At 41.9% G+C, this 18,030-nt stretch overlaps 1 protein-coding gene across 5 annotated transcripts in view; it reads right to left on the reverse strand.

Annotated features, from left to right (window-relative positions):
* The window catches only part of HERC2 (HECT and RLD domain containing E3 ubiquitin protein ligase 2), a 234,718-nt gene that overhangs the window by 203,087 nt on the left and 13,601 nt on the right, over positions 1–18,030 (reverse strand). The window lies entirely within an intron of this gene.

Genomic DNA, 18,030 nt, shown 5'->3' on the forward strand with positions numbered 1-18,030 from the left:
AAACATAACAACCTTGCATGTGTATGAAGTCAAAATAAAGCCCCAAAACATACAAAACAACAACTAAAAGGAAAAATGGACAAATCCACAATTATGTTAGAGACACCAATACTACCCTGTCAGTAACAAAACAAGCAGAGAGAAAACCAGCACTGATAAGGAACTGAAAATCATAAGCATAAACCAAACAGATGTGATCAACACTTTATACAACAAGCTATCCAATAAGAGTAGAACATGCCTTCTTTTTAAAGTATACATTGAATATTCACCAAGACAGATCACATTTCAAAAAAGCAGGACTGAAGAAGGGGGACAAAAATGAAACAGCACAAGAAAAGTGAAAATAAGCTGAAGTGTACAATACAAAGTACCTGGCCATACAGCAGAGCATTATTCTTTTTAATCCTTACAAAAAATTCTTCCAGCAGGCAGGCTTCTGTCTCCTGTTCACAGATGCAAAAGATACTGCACCTCACAGTACAGTTCAGGCAAAGAGCTTGGGCTAGAACGCAGTGTAGGCTGTAACTGCTGGGCCCTACACGCCCATAGGGTCTGCCTACAAGGCTGGGGGCAAACTCCAGCCTGAAGCTGGCTCATGTACGGTCTGAAAGCTAAGAAAAGATTTCACATCTTAAATGGTTGAAAAGTAATCAAAAGACTATTTTCTAATGAAAACATTATAAAAACTTTACATTTCAATGTGAAGTTTTGTGTATGGCTGCTTTGGCACAACTGCAGGGTCCCAAAAGTGGGTCCCCTGGCCGTTTAGAGTAAGTCTGTCAACCTCTGATGCAAATCTCATTGTAAATATTACAAATAAAAACACAAAATGCTAATATAACATCAGCAATATAATCTTTCATCACCAGGAAGCAGACAAGAAGCATCACTAAACACAACTCAAGTTTTACTCTCAGGAGCATAAACAAGAACGTTTACAATAGCAAACGCAGGAGGCAGTCACTTGAGGATACAAAAACAACCAAGAAGAGCTCCACAACAAGCTCTGAGACAAAAGGTTAAGTATGTCTTTCTTCTTTCCATTAACACAGGGCTCAAAAGTTTACAGAGAGCAAACAAACAGAACATAAACTATTATGGAACACACACACAGCACAGATAATGGAAAGATGGGGATACAGGAGTCGGGGAGTTGATCTTCCTAACGTTCCAGGGTAACACCCTGAAGGGGAAGAGCAGATTTCAGGAGATGAAATGAGGACTAGAAGACTTTAACACTCTCCTGTTCTAGTACAGTAAGAAGATTTTTCACAACCACCCAATGAGATTTCCTCTCAAAGCACTGTCCGAAGGTGCTTGGTAGAGGACCTACAGAAAGAGGAGTTGTTCTTGCTTAGTCGCTATGCTTGAGGTCCAGAGTAAGCAGAAGGCTAGAGGTACAGGCAACCCCTTTGTGCAGTTCTCCCCACACAGGCAGGACCACAGCTGGAGCAGCACTCCTAAAACGGCCCAGGGCCACCAAGACTCCTGCATTCTACTGCGCAACATAAGTTCAACTGTGTTTTATTTTCACTTTAATCACTACCTTGAAGAAAGCTTGTTCACTAATACAGACTTCTCAATTAAAAAAAAAAATAGACTGTAAGTAAAAAAAAAAGAACTACAGGTATCTAAGAACATTCCCCTTCATGGATCACAGCCTTGTTGTTGCGAAGGAGCTTGCATAACACAACGAAATCTATGACCAAAACCATGCCAGGTCACCCAAGACAGATGGGTCATAGTGAAGGGTTGTGACAAAACATGGTCCACTGGAGGAAGAAATGGCAACCGACTCTAGTATTCTTGCCTGGAGAACTCCACGGAGAATATGAAAAGGCAAAAAGATATGACGCCAAAAGATGAGCCCCCCGGGTGGGAAGATGTCTAATATACTACGAAAGATGACCCCCTAGGACGGAAGATGTCCAATACACTACTGGGAATACTATTAGATGGCACTTACTAATAGCTCCAGAAAGAATGAAACGGCGGGGCCTCAGTGGAACAATGCTCATCTGTGGAGGTGACTGGAGGTGAAAGTAAAGTCTGATGCTGTAAAGAACAATATTGCATAGGGGCGGATTCATTTTGATATTTGGCAAAACTAATACAATTATGTAAAGTTTAAAAATAAAATTTTTAAAAAAAAAAAAAAAATATTGCATAGGAACTTGGAAGTGGTCAAGCAGGAGATGGAAAGGTTGAACATTAACACCTTACGAATCAGTGAACTCAACTGGACAGGAATGGGAGAATTTAACTGAGATGGCCATTATATCTAATACAGTGGGCAAGAATCCCTTAGAAGAAATGGAGTAGCCCTCACAGTCAATAAAGAGAGTCCAAAATGCAGTATTTGGGTGCAATCTCAACAATGACAGAATGATCTTGGTTCATTTCCAAGGCAAACCATCCAACATGACAGTAATGCAAGTCTACTCCCCAAACACTGATGCCGAAGAAGGCAAAGTTGAGCAGTCTTACGAAAACCCACAACACCTTCTAAAACTAACACCAAAAAAAGATGTCCATTTCATCATAGGGGATTGGAATGCAAAAGCAGGAAGTCAAGAGATACCCAGAATAACAGGCAAGGTTGGCCTCAGAGGATAAAATGAAGCAGGGCAAAGGCTAACAGTTTTGTCAAGAGAACACGCCGATCACAGCAAACACCCTATTCCAACAATCTAAGAGACTACTCTACATATGGACATCACCAGATAGTCAACATCGAAATCCAACTGATTATGTTCTTTGCAGCCAAAAATGAAAACGCCAGGAGAAATATCAACAACCTTGATACGCAGATGATACCACTCTAATGGCTGAAAGTGAAGAGAAACTAAAGAGCCTCTTGAGGGTGAAAGAGCAGAGTGGAAAAAGCTGGCTTAAAACTCAACATTCAAACAACTAAGATCATGACATCTGGGCACATCACTTCACAGCAAATAGATGGAAGAAAAATGGAAACAGTGAGATTTTATTTTCTTGGGCTCCAAAATCACTGCAGATGATGACTGTAGCCATGAAATTCAAAGATGCTTGCTCCCTGTAAGCTATGACAAACCTAGACAGTGTGTTGCCAACAATGGTCCATACAGTCAAAGCTATGGTTTTTCCATTAGTCGTGTAATGATGTGAGAGTTGGACCATAAAGAAGGCTGAGCATGGAAGAATTGATATTTTTGAACTGTAGAGCTGGAGAAGACTCTTGAGAGTTCCTTGGTCAGCAAGGAGATCAAACCAATCAATCCTAAAGGAAATTAACCTGAATATTCACTGGAAGAACTTTTGCTGAAGCTCCAATACTTTGGCCATGTGATGGGAAGAGCCGATGCACTGGAAAAGAATCTGATGCTGGGAAAGATCTAGGGCAGGAGGAGAAGGGGGCAACAGAGAATGAGATGGTTAAACGGCATCACCAACTCAGTGGACATGAATTAAGCAAAGTCCAGGAGAAAGCAGAGGACAGAGAAGCCTGTTGTCCATGGGTTGCAAAGTCATACATGACTTAGTGACTGAACAACAATCTAAATTTATCACTGAAAATTCTCCACAAAAACGGAAAAGGAATGGGCTGGGGGGTGGGGGGGGGGGCGGTGATTACACGTGTGTTGGTGGCAGGGGGAGACTGATTTATTTTAAGGAATTGGCTTCCACAATGGTGGAAATTCAACTCCAAAAACTGCAAAGAAAGCAAGAAAGGTGGGGACCAAGGAACAGTTGATGTTACAGTTTTGAGTCCAAAGGCAATCTGGAGGGAAAATTTCTTCTTGCTGGAAGACAGTTAGTCTTTTCTCTACTCAGACTCTTCACGTGACTGGATGAGGCCCACCCACATTATGAAGTGTAATTTGCTTTACTCAAAGTCCATGGATTTACATGTGAATTTCATTCAAAATTCACTTTCATAGAAACATCCAGAATAATATTTAATCAAACAAATATCTAGACAACATGGCTTGGCAAAGTTGATACATAAGATAAACCATTACACTAAAGATCTCAATTAATAAAATTAATTAAAACTAAAAGGAGATACTTCAAGATGGTGGAGGAATAGGATAGGGAGACCACTTTCTCCCCCACAAATTCATCAAATGATCATCTGAATGCTGAGCAACTTCCACCAAACAACATCTGAACACTGGCAGAGGACACCAGGCACCCAGAAAGGCAGCCCAATCTCTTCGAAAAGGAGGTAGGACAAAATACAAAAGACAAAAAGAGATACAAAAGAGTTAGGGACAGAGACCTGTCCTGGGGAGGGAGTCCTGAAGTTTCCACACAGTAGGAAACCCTCTCACAGACAGGTGTGTGGGGACTTTTGGAATCTCAGAAGGCAACATACCCAGAAGAAAAAAAAAAAAAAAAAAAACCCCAGAGAATACACACCTAACTACAAATGCAGAAATGGGAACATTCCCAAGAAAGGCTCTAACCTAACAACCTAACGGGTAGCCTGGCCTGCTCACAGAACAAAGGAATGAGGGAATACCAAAGGAGAATGCCTGGAGGCAGAGGCAGGCTTGCAACAGCCAGAGCTGGAAGGCAAGGGACTGCTACAATCTCACCCCCAGAGAAAACATCTTCCACCAAACTGTGAGGAGGCTCCCAGCTGCTAATGCTGACTTCCTGAGACCCTGGACGGCTGACATCGGCCAGGAGGGTCTAGGGTGAGACCAGCTCTCCAGAAGAGACACACAGCACACCTGATATGGTACTCTCATGGTGCCCCTGGGAAACTGAGCAGCTGGGACCAGGAGGTGATTGAGACACACAGCCCCCTCGGGACAGCATGCTCACCAAGCACCCGGGGGCCTGAGCTGCTCAGACAGGAGAAGGGCACAAAATGTACACCCAACCCACAGAGACCGAGCCAGAACTGTGTCTGAGTGTCTCCTGTGGAGGGACGGGTCAGCAGTGGCCTGCCACAGGGGCTCTGGGTGCAGCAGACCTGGGTATGGCAAAAACCTTGGTGGAGGTCACCATTAACCCCACCATAGAGCCACCAGAACTTACACAGGACTGGGCAAACAGACTCTTAGAGGGCACAAACAAAACCTTCCACGCACCAGGAATCAGGAGAAAGGATCAGTGACCTCACAAGTTACTGACCCAGACATGCCCGTCACTGTCCAGCAGTCTCCAGCGGAGGCTAGGTTCGGCAGTGGCCTGCTGCAGGGTCAGGGGCAATGAGTGCAGCAGTGTGTGCATGGGGCCTTTTGAAGGAGGTCACCATTATCTTCATTACCTCCACCACAGATTGGCCTCAGGTCAAGCAACCAGGAGGAACACAGCTATGCCCACTAACAGAAAACTGGACTAAAGATGTACCGAACATGGCCCCACCCATAAGAAGAAGACCCAGTTTCCCCTGAGTCAGTCTCTCCCATCAGGAAGCTTCCATAAGCCTCTTATCCCTATCTATCAGAGGGCAGACAGAATGAAAACCACGATCACAGAAAACTAACCAAATGGATCACATGGACGGCAGCTTTGTCTAGCTCCATGAAACTATGAGTCATGCTGTGTGGGGTCACCCAAGATGGACGGGTCATTGTGCAGTGTTCTGACAAAACGTGGTCCACTGGAGAAGGGAATGGCAAACCACTTCAGTATTCTTGCTTTGAGAACCCCATCAACAAAATGAAAAGGCAAAAAGGTATGACACTGAAAGATGAACTCCCAGGTCGGTAGGTGTCCTATATGCTACTGGAGAAGAGTAGAGAAATAACTCCACAAAAAATGAAGACACAGAGCTAAAGCAAAAACAACACCCAGTTGGGGATGTGACAGGGATAGAAGTAAAGTCTGATGCTATAAAAAGCAATATTGCACAGGAACCTGGAATGTTAGGTCCATGAATCAAGGCAAATTGGAAGCGGTCAAACAGGAGATGGCAAGAGTGAACATCAACATTTTAGGAATCAGTGAACTAAAATGGACAGGAATGGGAGAATTTAACTGAGATGGCCATTATATCTACTCCTGTGGGCAAGAATCCCTTAGAAGAAATGGAGTAGCCATCACAGCCAACATAAGAGTCTGAAATGCAATACTTGGATGCAATCTCAAAAAAAACAGAATGATCTCTGTTCGTTTCCAAGGCAAACCATTCAATATCATAGTAATACAAGTCTATAACCTGACCAATAATGCTGAAGAAGCTGAACTTGAACAGTTGTATGAAGATCTACAAGACCTTCTAGAACTAACACTCAAAAAAGATGTCCTCTTCATTATAGAGGACTGGAATGCAAAAGCAGGAAGTCAAGAGACACCTGGAGTAACAGACAGATTTCGCCTTGGAGTACAAAACGAAGCAGGTAAAAGGCTAACAGAGTTTTTCCGAGAATGCACTGGTGGTAGCAAACACCCTCTTGCAACAACACAAGAGAAGACTCTACATATGGACATCACTAGATGGTCAATACCAAAATCAGATTGACTATATTTTTGCAGCCAAAGATGAAGAACCTCTATTCAGTTCAGTTCAGTTCAGTCACTCAGTTGTGTCTGAGTCTTTGCAACCCCATGAGCTGCAGCATGCCAGGCCTCCCTGTCCAACAACAAGTCCCAGAACCTACCCTAACTCATGTCCATTGAGTTGGTGATGCAATCCAACCATCTCATCCTCTGTCGTCCCCTTCTCCTCCTGCCCTCAATCTTTCCCAGCATCAGGGTCTTTTCAAATAAGTCAGCTCTTCACATCAGGTGGCCATGGTATTGGACTCTCAGCTTCAGCATCAGTCCTTCCAATGAATATTCAGGACTGATTTCCTTTAGAACTCACTGGTTTGATCTCTTTGCAGTCCAAGGGACTCTCAAGAGCCTCCTCCAACACCACAATGAAAAAGTATCAATTCTTTGGCGCTCAGCTTTCTTTATGTCCAACTCTCACATCTATACATGACTACTAGAAAAACCATAGCCCTGACTAGACAGACTTTTGTTGGCAAAGTAATGTCTGCTTTTTAATATGCTGTCTAGGTTGGTCATAACTTACCTTCCAAGGAGTAAGCGTCTTTTAATTTCATGGCTGCAGTCACCATCTGCAGTGATTTTGGAGCCCAAAAAAATAGTCTGACACTGTTTCCACTGTTTCCCCATCTATTTCCCATGAAGTGATGGGACCGGATGCCATGATCTTCATTTTCTGAATGTTGAGCTTTAAGCCAACTTTTTCACTCTCCTCTTTCACTTTCATCAAGAGGCTTTTTAGTTCCTCTTCACTTTCTGCCATAAGGGTAGTGACCTAAATCAAATCCCTTACGATTAAACAGAGGAAGTGACAAATAGATTCAAGGGATTAGATCTGATAGACAGTGTCTGAAGAACTACGGATGGAGGTTCATGACACTGTACAGGAGGCAGTGATCAAGACCATCCCCAAGAAAAAGAAATGCAAAAAGGCAAAACAGTTGTCTGAGGAGGCCTTAAAAATAGCTGAGAAAAGAAGAGAAGAGAAAGGCAAAGGAGAAAAGGAAAAATATACCCATTTAAATGCAGAGTTCCAAAGAACAGCAAAAAGATACAAGAAAGCCTTCCTCAGCGACCAGTGCAAAGAAATAGAGGAAAACAACAGAATGGGAAAGACTAGAGATGTCTTCAAGAAAATTAGAGATAACAAGGGAACATTTCAAGCAAAGATGAGCACAATAAAGGACAGATACGGTCCTTAACAGAAGCAGAAGATATTAAGAGGTGGCAATAATACACAGAAGAACTATACAAAAAGACCTTAATGACCCAGATAACCACAATGGTGTGATCACTCACCTAGAGCCAGACATCCTAAAATGCAAAATCAAGTAGGCTTTAGAATCATCACTAAGAACAAAGATAGTGGAGATGATGGAATTCCAGCTGAGCTATTTCAAATCCTGAAAGATGATGCTTTTAAAGTGCTGCACTCAATATGCCAGCAAATTTGGAAAACTCAGCAATGGCCACAGGACTGGAATAGGTCAGTTTTCATTCCATTCCAAAGAAAGGCAATGCCAAAGAATGTTCAAACTACTGCACAATTGCACTCATCTCACACACCAGCAAAGTAATGCTCAAAATTCTTGAAGTCATGCTTCAACAGTACATGAACCATGAATTTCCAGATGTTAAAGTTGGATTCAGAAAAGGCAGAGGAACCAGAGATCAAACTGCCATCATCTGCTGGATGATAGAAAAAGCAAGAAAATTCCAGAAAAACATCTACTTCGGCTTCAATGATTACAGCAAAGCCTCTGACTGTGTGGATCGCAACAAACTGGAAAATTCTTCAAGAGATGGGAATACCAGACCACCTTACCTGCCTCCTGCAAAACATGTTTGCAGGTCAAGAAGCAACAGTTAAAACTGGACATGGAACAAAAGACTGGTTCCAAATCAGGAAAGGAGTATGTCAAGGCTGTATATTTTCACCCTGCTTGTTTAACTTCTATGCAGAGTACATCAAGCAAAATGCTGGGCTGGATGAAGCACAAGCTGGAATTAAGACTGCCAGGAGAAATATCAATAACCTCAGATACGCAGATGACAACACCCTTATGACAGAAAGCAAAGAGGAACTAAACAGCCTCTTGATGAAAGTGAAAGAGGAGAGTGAAAAAGCTGGCTTAAAACTCAACATCCAAAAAACAAAGATCATGGTATCAAGTTAAATCACTTCATGGCAAATAGATAGGGGAAAAATGGAAACAGTGACAGACTATTTTCTTGGGCTCCAAAATTTCTGCATATGTTGACTGCACCCATGAAATTAAAAGACACTTGGTCTTTGGAAGAAAAGCTATGATAAACCTAGACAGCATATTAAAAAGCAGTTTGTGATTACATTGCTGACAAATGTCTGCATAGTCAAAGCTATCTTTTCTCTGGTAATCACATATGGATGTGAGAGTTGGGACTATAAAGAAAGCTGAGCACCAAAGAATTGATGCTTTTGAACTGTGGTGTTGGAAAAGATTCTTGAGAGTCCCTTGGACTGCAAGGAAATCCAACCAGTCCATCCTAAAGGAAATCAGTCCTGAATATTCATAGGAAGGACTGATGCTGAAGCTGAAACTCTAGTACTTTGGCCACCTGATGTGAAGACTTATTGGAAAAGACTCTGATGCTGGGAAAGACTGAAGACGGGAGGAGAAGAGGACAACAGAGATGGTTGGGTGGCAACACCAACTCTATGGACATGAGTTTGAGCAAGCTCCAGGAGTTGGGGATGGACACGGAAGCCTGGCATACTGCAGTCCATAGGGTCGCAAAGAGTTGGACACGACTGAACTGACTTACTGAATTTGTGAAATCCTGTACAAATGCTAAGAGAGACTACTAGATCATCAGTCACCACGCCCAAGTTAACAAATAAATGTACACATGCCTTTGCCTCTTCATGCTACTGTATGCCAAGATGCAAAATCAACTTTACACTTCTTAATCATTAGCACATTCTTTTTGCTTATTAAACATATTAAATGGGACTCATAATGTGGACTCCAGAGTTCTGCTAAAATGTTTAACACCAATATCATACTTTTTAATCTGTGGTATAATAAAAATATTTATTTGGTCTTTGGTCTAGATTCCTGGTACAGAGCTTCTAAAACCCTTGCAATTTACTCAGGAGTGTCTTTTGATATTCACAACAAGCTCCTTTCCACTATACCTGAGCTTATGCTAAGGAACTGACTCAGGATGGGGCCTCTAGATAGCTCCATGATGTGAGCTGGTCACCAGAAAGACCCAATAGTGATTAGAGGGGAAAACTATCAGGACCATCTCCTGACCTCTAGAGAGAGAGAGGTTGGAGATTAAATAAAATCTCTTGAGCACAAAAACTGGGGGATATTTCAGGTTGGTGAATACACAGATGTGCTGGGAGGCTGGAGGGCCAAGAAAAGGCATGGAGGCTCTGAGCCCCTTCCCCACACCTTGCCTCTGCGTCTCTTCCACTTGGCTGTTTTGAGCTGTCTTCTTTATAATAAACCAACAAAGTGTTTTCCTGAATTTTGTGAGTTTTTCTAGGCAATTATTGAACCTGAGAGGGTTATGGAAACCTCTAAATTTGTAGTCAGTCAGGCAAATGTGAGAGTAACCTGGGAATTCCAGCTGAGTCTGGCATCTGAAGTGGAGGCAGCCTTGGAGAACTGAGCCCTTCACTTGTGAGGACCGAACTCCAGTAGTTAAGTGTCAGAACTGGACTGAATTATCAGACATTCAGTTGGTGCTGGAGAATCACAGAATTAGTGTAGAACCACACTCTGAATTTGTTGTTGTTTAGTCGCTAAGTCATGTCCGACTGTTTTGTGATCCCATGTACTACAGCCCACCAGGCTTCTCTGTCCATGGGATTCTCCAGGCAAGAATACTGAAGTGGGTTGCCATTTCCTTCTCCAGAGGATCCTCCTGACCCAGGGATCAAACCTGTGTCTCCTGCACTGACAGGAAGATTCCTTACCCATGAGCCACCAGGGAAGCCCACTATCTGAATCAGAGGCTACTTAACTCAGATCAAAGTCATAATCTCAACCACATGAATGGCTGAGATTAAACAAGAAAGAATGCTGGCAGAGAAACATAAATATATAAGCAAGATGCTAAAGATTACTATCAAGGAAGAAAGACAGTAATTTCTGTCTTAAAGAAAAATGTCCAGTTATGCAAAAACATGAAACAAGATGGTAAGAGATAAGTTGGCAGATACATTAAGTAACAGAAGATCTGAGGTAAACTTTATCTGCCTTAGTTAACAAAACCTACAAAAAATGTGTCAGAATTGACAAAGTTGATCAATAAAGAAAGGTGTGAACCCTTTACTACCACCCTGGGCTTTCTCTCTGTGATTATAGCACAGCCATCCTCTCTCGAGCCCAGATCAACTTCCTCTGAAAGCTGTTTGATGCCATCTTCCCAGGATCAGCTCTCTTCCTGTCTCTGAAACTCTCAAGGTAGTTAGACTTTGGCTGTACAGACACAACACACTTTGAAAAGAAAACATCATCAGCAGAACTTGGAACCATGTCAGAAATGCAAATTCCCAAGTCCTACCCAAATCCAAGAAATCATAAATTCTAAGGGTGGGGCCAGACACTGGTCAGGCCAGTATCTGACCGAGACTCCAGGTGATCCTAATGAACTACAGAGTTTGAGAACCCTTGGGCTACAGAATCAGGATTCAACTGAGTTCTCACTGCTAGAAGGACTGAGTCCTGACTACTCTTCCTAACACTCACAGCCCTTTGTGCAATAGCGTCTAGCCTTGAGTTTATAAATGTGCCCCCCCAGAATGTGTCCACTGCATCAGCAGCTGCATTCTCCTAGATTTAGATGCGGCTGAGCACTCAAGCAGTCCATGTCCCTCCAGGCTGGCCCACACCTATCTGCTGCTCCCTGTCCACCATACATACCACTGCTCTTCACAGTCCTCCACCTGGAGGATCCCAGCTGCACCACCACCCTTGGGCCCAGGCCAGGTCTCCTTGACAAACCGCAGGAATCAGGCCACTCCTGAACTCCACCAGCCCTGGTTGTGGGTAACATCATGGGGTTTTTATGATCCTGTTAAACACTTCTGTATGCAAATACATTTTCTGCCCAAATAATCATGAATTATTTGGGAAGAAAAGCCACATCCAATATTTTATATCCTCCACAGAGAAACTATAAAACCAGGAGAAAAGTTGTCACGTTCTTTTAAAAAAAAAAAAAAAAATTAAAAACTCATCTCTGGATGCTTAAAATTGAAACACATGTAACTAAAGAGCACTGACTAAAAAAAAAAAAAAAAAAAGGCACTGACTAGACCAAGAGAAAAGAAAACCTTAAAAACAATGCACAATACAAAGTCAGAAAAAGCCAAAATAAACTCCATAAGAACTATATAAAAACTATAAAAAGTTAGTACTGATGTCCATAAATGACATTAGTAATGTAACAGAAATAGCAATAAAATTTTTTAAGAGGCCTGACTACGCAAACAACTAGCTAGTATATTTCTACAATCTGCACAGACTGAGAAGGTTTACAATATATGAAACAGTTCTTCACACAAAGGTCAGCCCCTGACAAAAATTTAAAAATCAAGTTTAGTGTATCTGTTATTAGCCTCTTAACTCTCCCTTCTTTACATCCTATTCCCTCCTCTATTTTCCCTCAAAATAATAAATACTGTAACTCTAAACAGGGTTGTAAGAAACAGTCACTTGAAAAAAAAGTGTAAGATTATAATCTAGCCTGTCTTTTGTAGGGCAGGCCCCAAAAAGGAAACACAAAGCTTACTACCTAGATGGAAGCACTCTTTCATCAGTAGGATCAAAAAGTTCTAAAAGGAAGAAAAGAAGGTTTATTCCAAGGTAAGCTCCAATTATTAAAAGCTACTATGTCCAGAAATGAATGAAGAAAACAAGCTAAGCCAGAGTAAGAACCCATCCTGAATCGCCGTGTGTGCAGGAGAAAACGGTCATCCCCAGGAAGCAGAGGAAAGGAAACGGCGCCTCTAAGGCTTCTGCTCTGATCTGTGTTTTCCTCAGAATCAGCCACACTACAGTTACATACAATGCACACAGTTTTCTGAGGAGAGGTGAGGTGGTCTGGTATTTCTATCTCTTTGAGAATTTTCCAGTTTCTTGTGATCCAGACAGTCAAAGAGTCTGCACAGTCAATGTAGCAAATGTTTTTCTGGAATTCCCTTGCTTTCTCTATGATTCAATGAATTATGGCAATTTGATCTCTGGTTCCTCTGCCTTTTCTAAATTCAGCTTGTACATCTATCTAGAAGTTCTAGATTCACATACTGCTGAAGCAGAGCTTGAAGGATTTTGAGCACACCCTTACTAGATGTGAAATGAGCACAACTGTACGACAGTCTGAACATTCTTTGGCATTATCCTTCTTTAGGATTAGAATGAAAATAGACCTTTTCCAGTCCTGGGGCCACTGCTGAGTTTTCCAAATTTGCTAACATACTGAGTGCAGCAATTTGACAGCATCACCTTTTAGAATTTTAAACAGCTCAACTGAAATTCCATCACCTCCACTAGGTTTGTTTGTAGTTATGCTTCCTAAGGCCCACTTGACTTCAGTCCAGGATGTATGGTTCTAGACACGTGATCACACCATCATGGTTATCCAGGTCACTAAGACCTTTCCTGTATAGTTCCTCTGTGTATTCCTGTCACCTCTTCTTAATCTCTTCTGCTTCTGTTAAGTTCTTGCTATTTCTGTCCTTTTTTGTTGCCCATTTCTGCATGAAATGTTCCCGTGGTATCTCCAGTTTTTTTGAAGAGATCTCTAGTCTTTCCCATTCTATTGTTTTCCTTTACTTTTTTGCATTGTTCGTTAAAGAAGGCTTTCTTATCTCTCACTGCTATTCTCTGGAACTAAGCATTCAGTTCGGTATATCTCTTCCTTTCTCAGCCTCCTCAAACCACCATTTTGCCTTTGTCTATTTTTCTTTGGGATGGTTTTGATTACTTCCTCCTGTACAATATTACGAACCTCTGGCCATCATTCTTCAGGCACTCTGTCTACCAGATCTAATTCCTTGAATCAATTTGTCACCTCCACTGTATAATCATAAGAGATTTAATTTGGGTCATTAACAGACTGGCCTAGTGGTTTTCCCTACGTTCTTCAATTTAAGCCTGAATTTGCAATAGGGAGCTCATGATCTGAGCCACAGTCAGCTCCAGGTCTTTTTTCTGTGGACTGTACAGAAATTCTCCATCTTTGCCTACAAAGGACATAATCAATCTGATTTCGGTATTGACCTCTAGTGACGTCCATGTGTAGAGTCATCTCTTGCGTCACTGAAAAAAGGGTGTTTACTATGACCAGTGTGTTAGTGTTTGCTCTGATTCATTTTATATTCCAAGGCCAAACCTGACTGTTATTCTGGGTATCCCTTGACTTCCTGCTTTTGAATTCCAATCTTCTATGTGAAAAGGACAAAAGAAGGAATCTTTTTTTGATGTTAGTTATAGAAGGTCTTGTAGGTCTTCAAAGTACCAGTCGACTTCAGCTTCTCTGGCATCAAGGAGGCTGGGACATAGACTTCCGTTTACTGTGATGTTGAACGGTTTGCCTTGGAAAATAAACCGAGATCATTCTGTCATTTTTGAGACTGAATCGAAATACTGCATTTTGGACTCTTTTGTTGACTATGAGGGCTACTCCCTTTGTTCTAAAGGATTCTTGCCCACAGTAGTAGATACAATAATCATCTGAATTAAATTCACCCATTCCCATTCGTTTTAGCTCACTGATTGCTAAGATATCAATGTTCATTCTTGCCATCTCCTGCTTAAGCACCTCCAAGTTACCCTGATTCACAGATCTAACATTCCAGGTTACAATGCAATATTGTTCTTTACAGCACCGGACTTTACTTTCACCACCAGATACATCCACAGTTGAAATGAAAGTCATTTCAGCTTTGGCCCAAATGCTTCATTCTTTCTAGAGCTACTACTAATTGCCTTCTGCTCTTGCCCAGTAGCATACTGGACACCTTCCAACCTAGGGGCTCATCTTCCAGTGTCATATCTTTTTGCTTTTTCATACTGTTCATGGGGTTCTTGCAGCAAAAATACTGGAGTGGTTAGCCATTCCCCTGCTTGAGTGGACCACATTTTGTCAGAATTCTTCATTATGACCTGCCTGTCTCATGTGGCCCTGAACCACATGGCTTACAGCTTCACTGAGGCATGCAAGTCCCTTCACCACGAAAAGGTTATGATCCACAAAGGGGGAATATCAGACCACCTTACCTGGATCCTGAGAAACCTGTACATGGGTGAAAAAGAAACAGAATTGGACAAGGAACTGGTTTAAAATTGGGAAAGGAGTAAAACAAGGCTATATACTGTCACCCTGTTTATTTAACTTTTATGCAGAGTACATTAAGCAAAATGCTGGGCTGGATGAATCACAGAATGGAATTAAGATTGCTGGGAGAAATATCTACAATCTCAGCTGTCCGAATGATATCACTCTAACAGCAGAAAGTGAAGAGGAACTGAAGAGCCTCTTGATGAAGGTGAAAGAACAGAGTGAAAAAGCTAGCTTGAAAGTCAACATTCAAAAAACTAAGATCATAGCATCCAGTCCTGTAACTTCATAGCCAACAGAAGGGGAAAGGGTAGAAGCAGTGACAAATTTTATTTTCCTGGGCTCCAAAATTACTATGGATGGTGACTGCAGCCATGAAATTCAAAGATGTTTGTTCCCTAGAAGGAAAGCAATGTCAAACCTAGACAGCATATTAAAAAGCAGAGATATCACTTAAGCTCTGTAAAGTCAAAGCTATGGTTTTTCCAGTAGTCATGTATGGATGTGAGTGTTGGCCCATTAAGAAGGCTGAGTGCCAAAGAATGGATGCTTTCGAATTGTGGTTCTAGAGAAGGCTCTGGAGAGTCCCTTGGACTGCAAGGAGCTCCAACCAGTCAATCCTGCTGCTGCTGCTGCTGCTAAGTCGCTTCAGTCGTGTCCGACTCTGTGCGACCCCAGAGACGGAAGCCCACCAGGCTCCCCTGTCCTTGGGATTCTCCAGGCAAGAACACTGGAGTGAGTTGCCATTTCCTTCTCCAATGAATAAAAGTGAAAAGTGAAAGGGAAGTCACTCAGTCGTGTCCGACTCTTAGCAACCCCATGGACTACAGCCTACCAGGCTCCTCCATCCATGGGATTTTCCAGGCAAGAGTATTGGAGTGGGGTGCCATTGCCTAGGATATCAATCCTGAATATTCATTGGAAGGATTGATGCTTAAGCTTCAAAACTTTGGCCACCTGATGCAAAGAGCCAACTCATTGGAAAAGACCCTGATGCTGGGAAAGACTGAATTCAACAGGAAGAGGGCAGCAGAAGATGAGATGGTTAAGACAGCTTAACTAACTCAATAGACGTGAATCGGAGCAAACTCTGGGAGATAGATGAAGGGCAGGGAAACCTGACATGCTGCAATCCATGGGGTTGCAAAGAGTCATCAGACGGGTCTTACTGACTGAACAACAACAAAATAATGTACATGCTCTTGGAAATTCCCTGAAAGTCCAGTGGTTAAGACTCTGCAGTTTCCCTGCCAGGGGCCTTGGTTTGAAACCTGGTTGGAGAACTGAGGTCCCACAAGCTGCTATATAATGCAGCCACCCCCCCCAAAAAAAAATACCATGGTCTTAAAAATGAAATTAGGTGTATAAATCTATCTATTAAAAAAGTATTTTTTCATAACAAAAAGCATATATCATGTCTTATTAAAAACAATAACTTCTACTGAATGTCAAGAAAAAATATTAATTTGGGACCTATATAAAGAACAATTACACTTTGCTTTCTTTTATTTTTTTAAATTTATTTACTTTTGGCCCTTCTGGGTCCTTGTTGCTGTCCTCAGGCTTTCTCTGGATGCGGAGAGTGGGCACTACTCTCCAGTTTCAGTGTGCAGGCTTCTCATCTCAGCGGCTTCTCTTGTTGTGGAGCCTAGGCTCTAGGGCATGACGGCTTCAGTAGCTGCAGCTCCCAGGCTCTAGTTCTGGTGCACAGGCTTAGTTGCTCTGTGGCATATGGGATCTTCTCGGACATGGGATCAAACCCGTGTCTCCTGCATTGGCAGAAGGATTCTTTACCACTGATCCATCAGGGAGGCCCTACATTTTGCTTTCTAACCACATATTTTTTAATCTAACCACTATTAGTCATCAAATGCAATGAATAAGAAATAGACTTTGAATTTTTCCATGTAATTAGTTTTTCTCAGAATATCTTTTAGAACTAATATTTCACAAAAAACGTTTTAAAAAGTATGTTTTAATGCATTAGTACTGGAAGGACAGGACGAAAAGGCACAAAAACTTCAAAAGTATACAGAATGAACTACTAAAACTAATAAATCATTACAAACTGAAACAAACATGTAACGTGATTACATGATACTATTTACATGAAAGTGTAGAACAGGCAAAACCAATCCACAACAGAAAAAGATCAGATCAGTGGTTGCCTATGAGTAGAGAGGGCAAGATGGAGCCAGTAAGGGGCACGTGAGAACCTTCAAAGTAGGAGTACCAATAAGTGGTTGGTTACACCAATTATGTCTGTTGAAACTTATGGAACAGGAAACTCAAAACATGTATTTTATTATGGGTAAGTTCTGCCCTAAAGACAAAAAGCTACACTGAAGTCAATCTTGTTAATAATATGCATGAAGTGTCTAAGGAAGTCAGGTAAGATGCACCAGTGGACAGAGGATAGATTAGTATGATCCAGGGGATGAGTGTGCACCTGCTCACTGTACAGACCTGTCCGTTGTTGTGGGTGCATGGAAGTTTTCACAATAAAATATCAGGAAAAAAAATGAGCTCACTCTGCTAGACACTGTAACTGAAAAGATATATTGTTTTTCCAATGTATTTTCAAGTGGACACTATTCTAATTCATTCTACGAAAAGTTACTTTCTTTTTTCTTTTTTTAATGTGGACCATTTTTAAAGCCTTTCTTTAATTTGTTACAATATTGCTTCCCTTTTATGCTTTGGTTTTTGGCTGCAGGCATGTAGCTCTCCAACCAGGGACTGAACCCGCACCCCCTGCATCAGAAGGTGAAGTCCTATCCACCGGACAGCCGGGGAAGTCCCACTACTTTCTAAAATAACTTTATCCATCCTGATGATTTTCAAATAGGAGGACTAATAAACTTCAGCAGTGGGTCTCAAGTAGGGTTGTTCAGATTCTACAGGTTTGGGGTGGGTATAGGCATCCATTTCTTTTTAAAGTCTAAACAGTGATTCTGATTCACAGCCAAAGTCAAGAACAACTGACTTCACTGCGTTTTCATAATCCTATCCCCAACAAGAGTGTTCACTGATACTTCCCTGCACAGACAAATACAATAAAAGTCCACAGGCCAAAGGCTTCCAAAAAGTGTTTTATACACTCCCACAGGATAGTCACAGGGGTTTCCCAGGTAGTGTAGTGGAGAAGACTGCCTGGCAATGCATGAAACGCAAAAGACAGGCTTCAATCCCTGGGTCAGG

The sequence above is a fragment of the Bos javanicus genome, chromosome 2 (genome assembly GCF_032452875.1).
Source record: "Bos javanicus breed banteng chromosome 2, ARS-OSU_banteng_1.0, whole genome shotgun sequence".
NCBI lineage: Eukaryota > Metazoa > Chordata > Mammalia > Artiodactyla > Bovidae > Bos > Bos javanicus.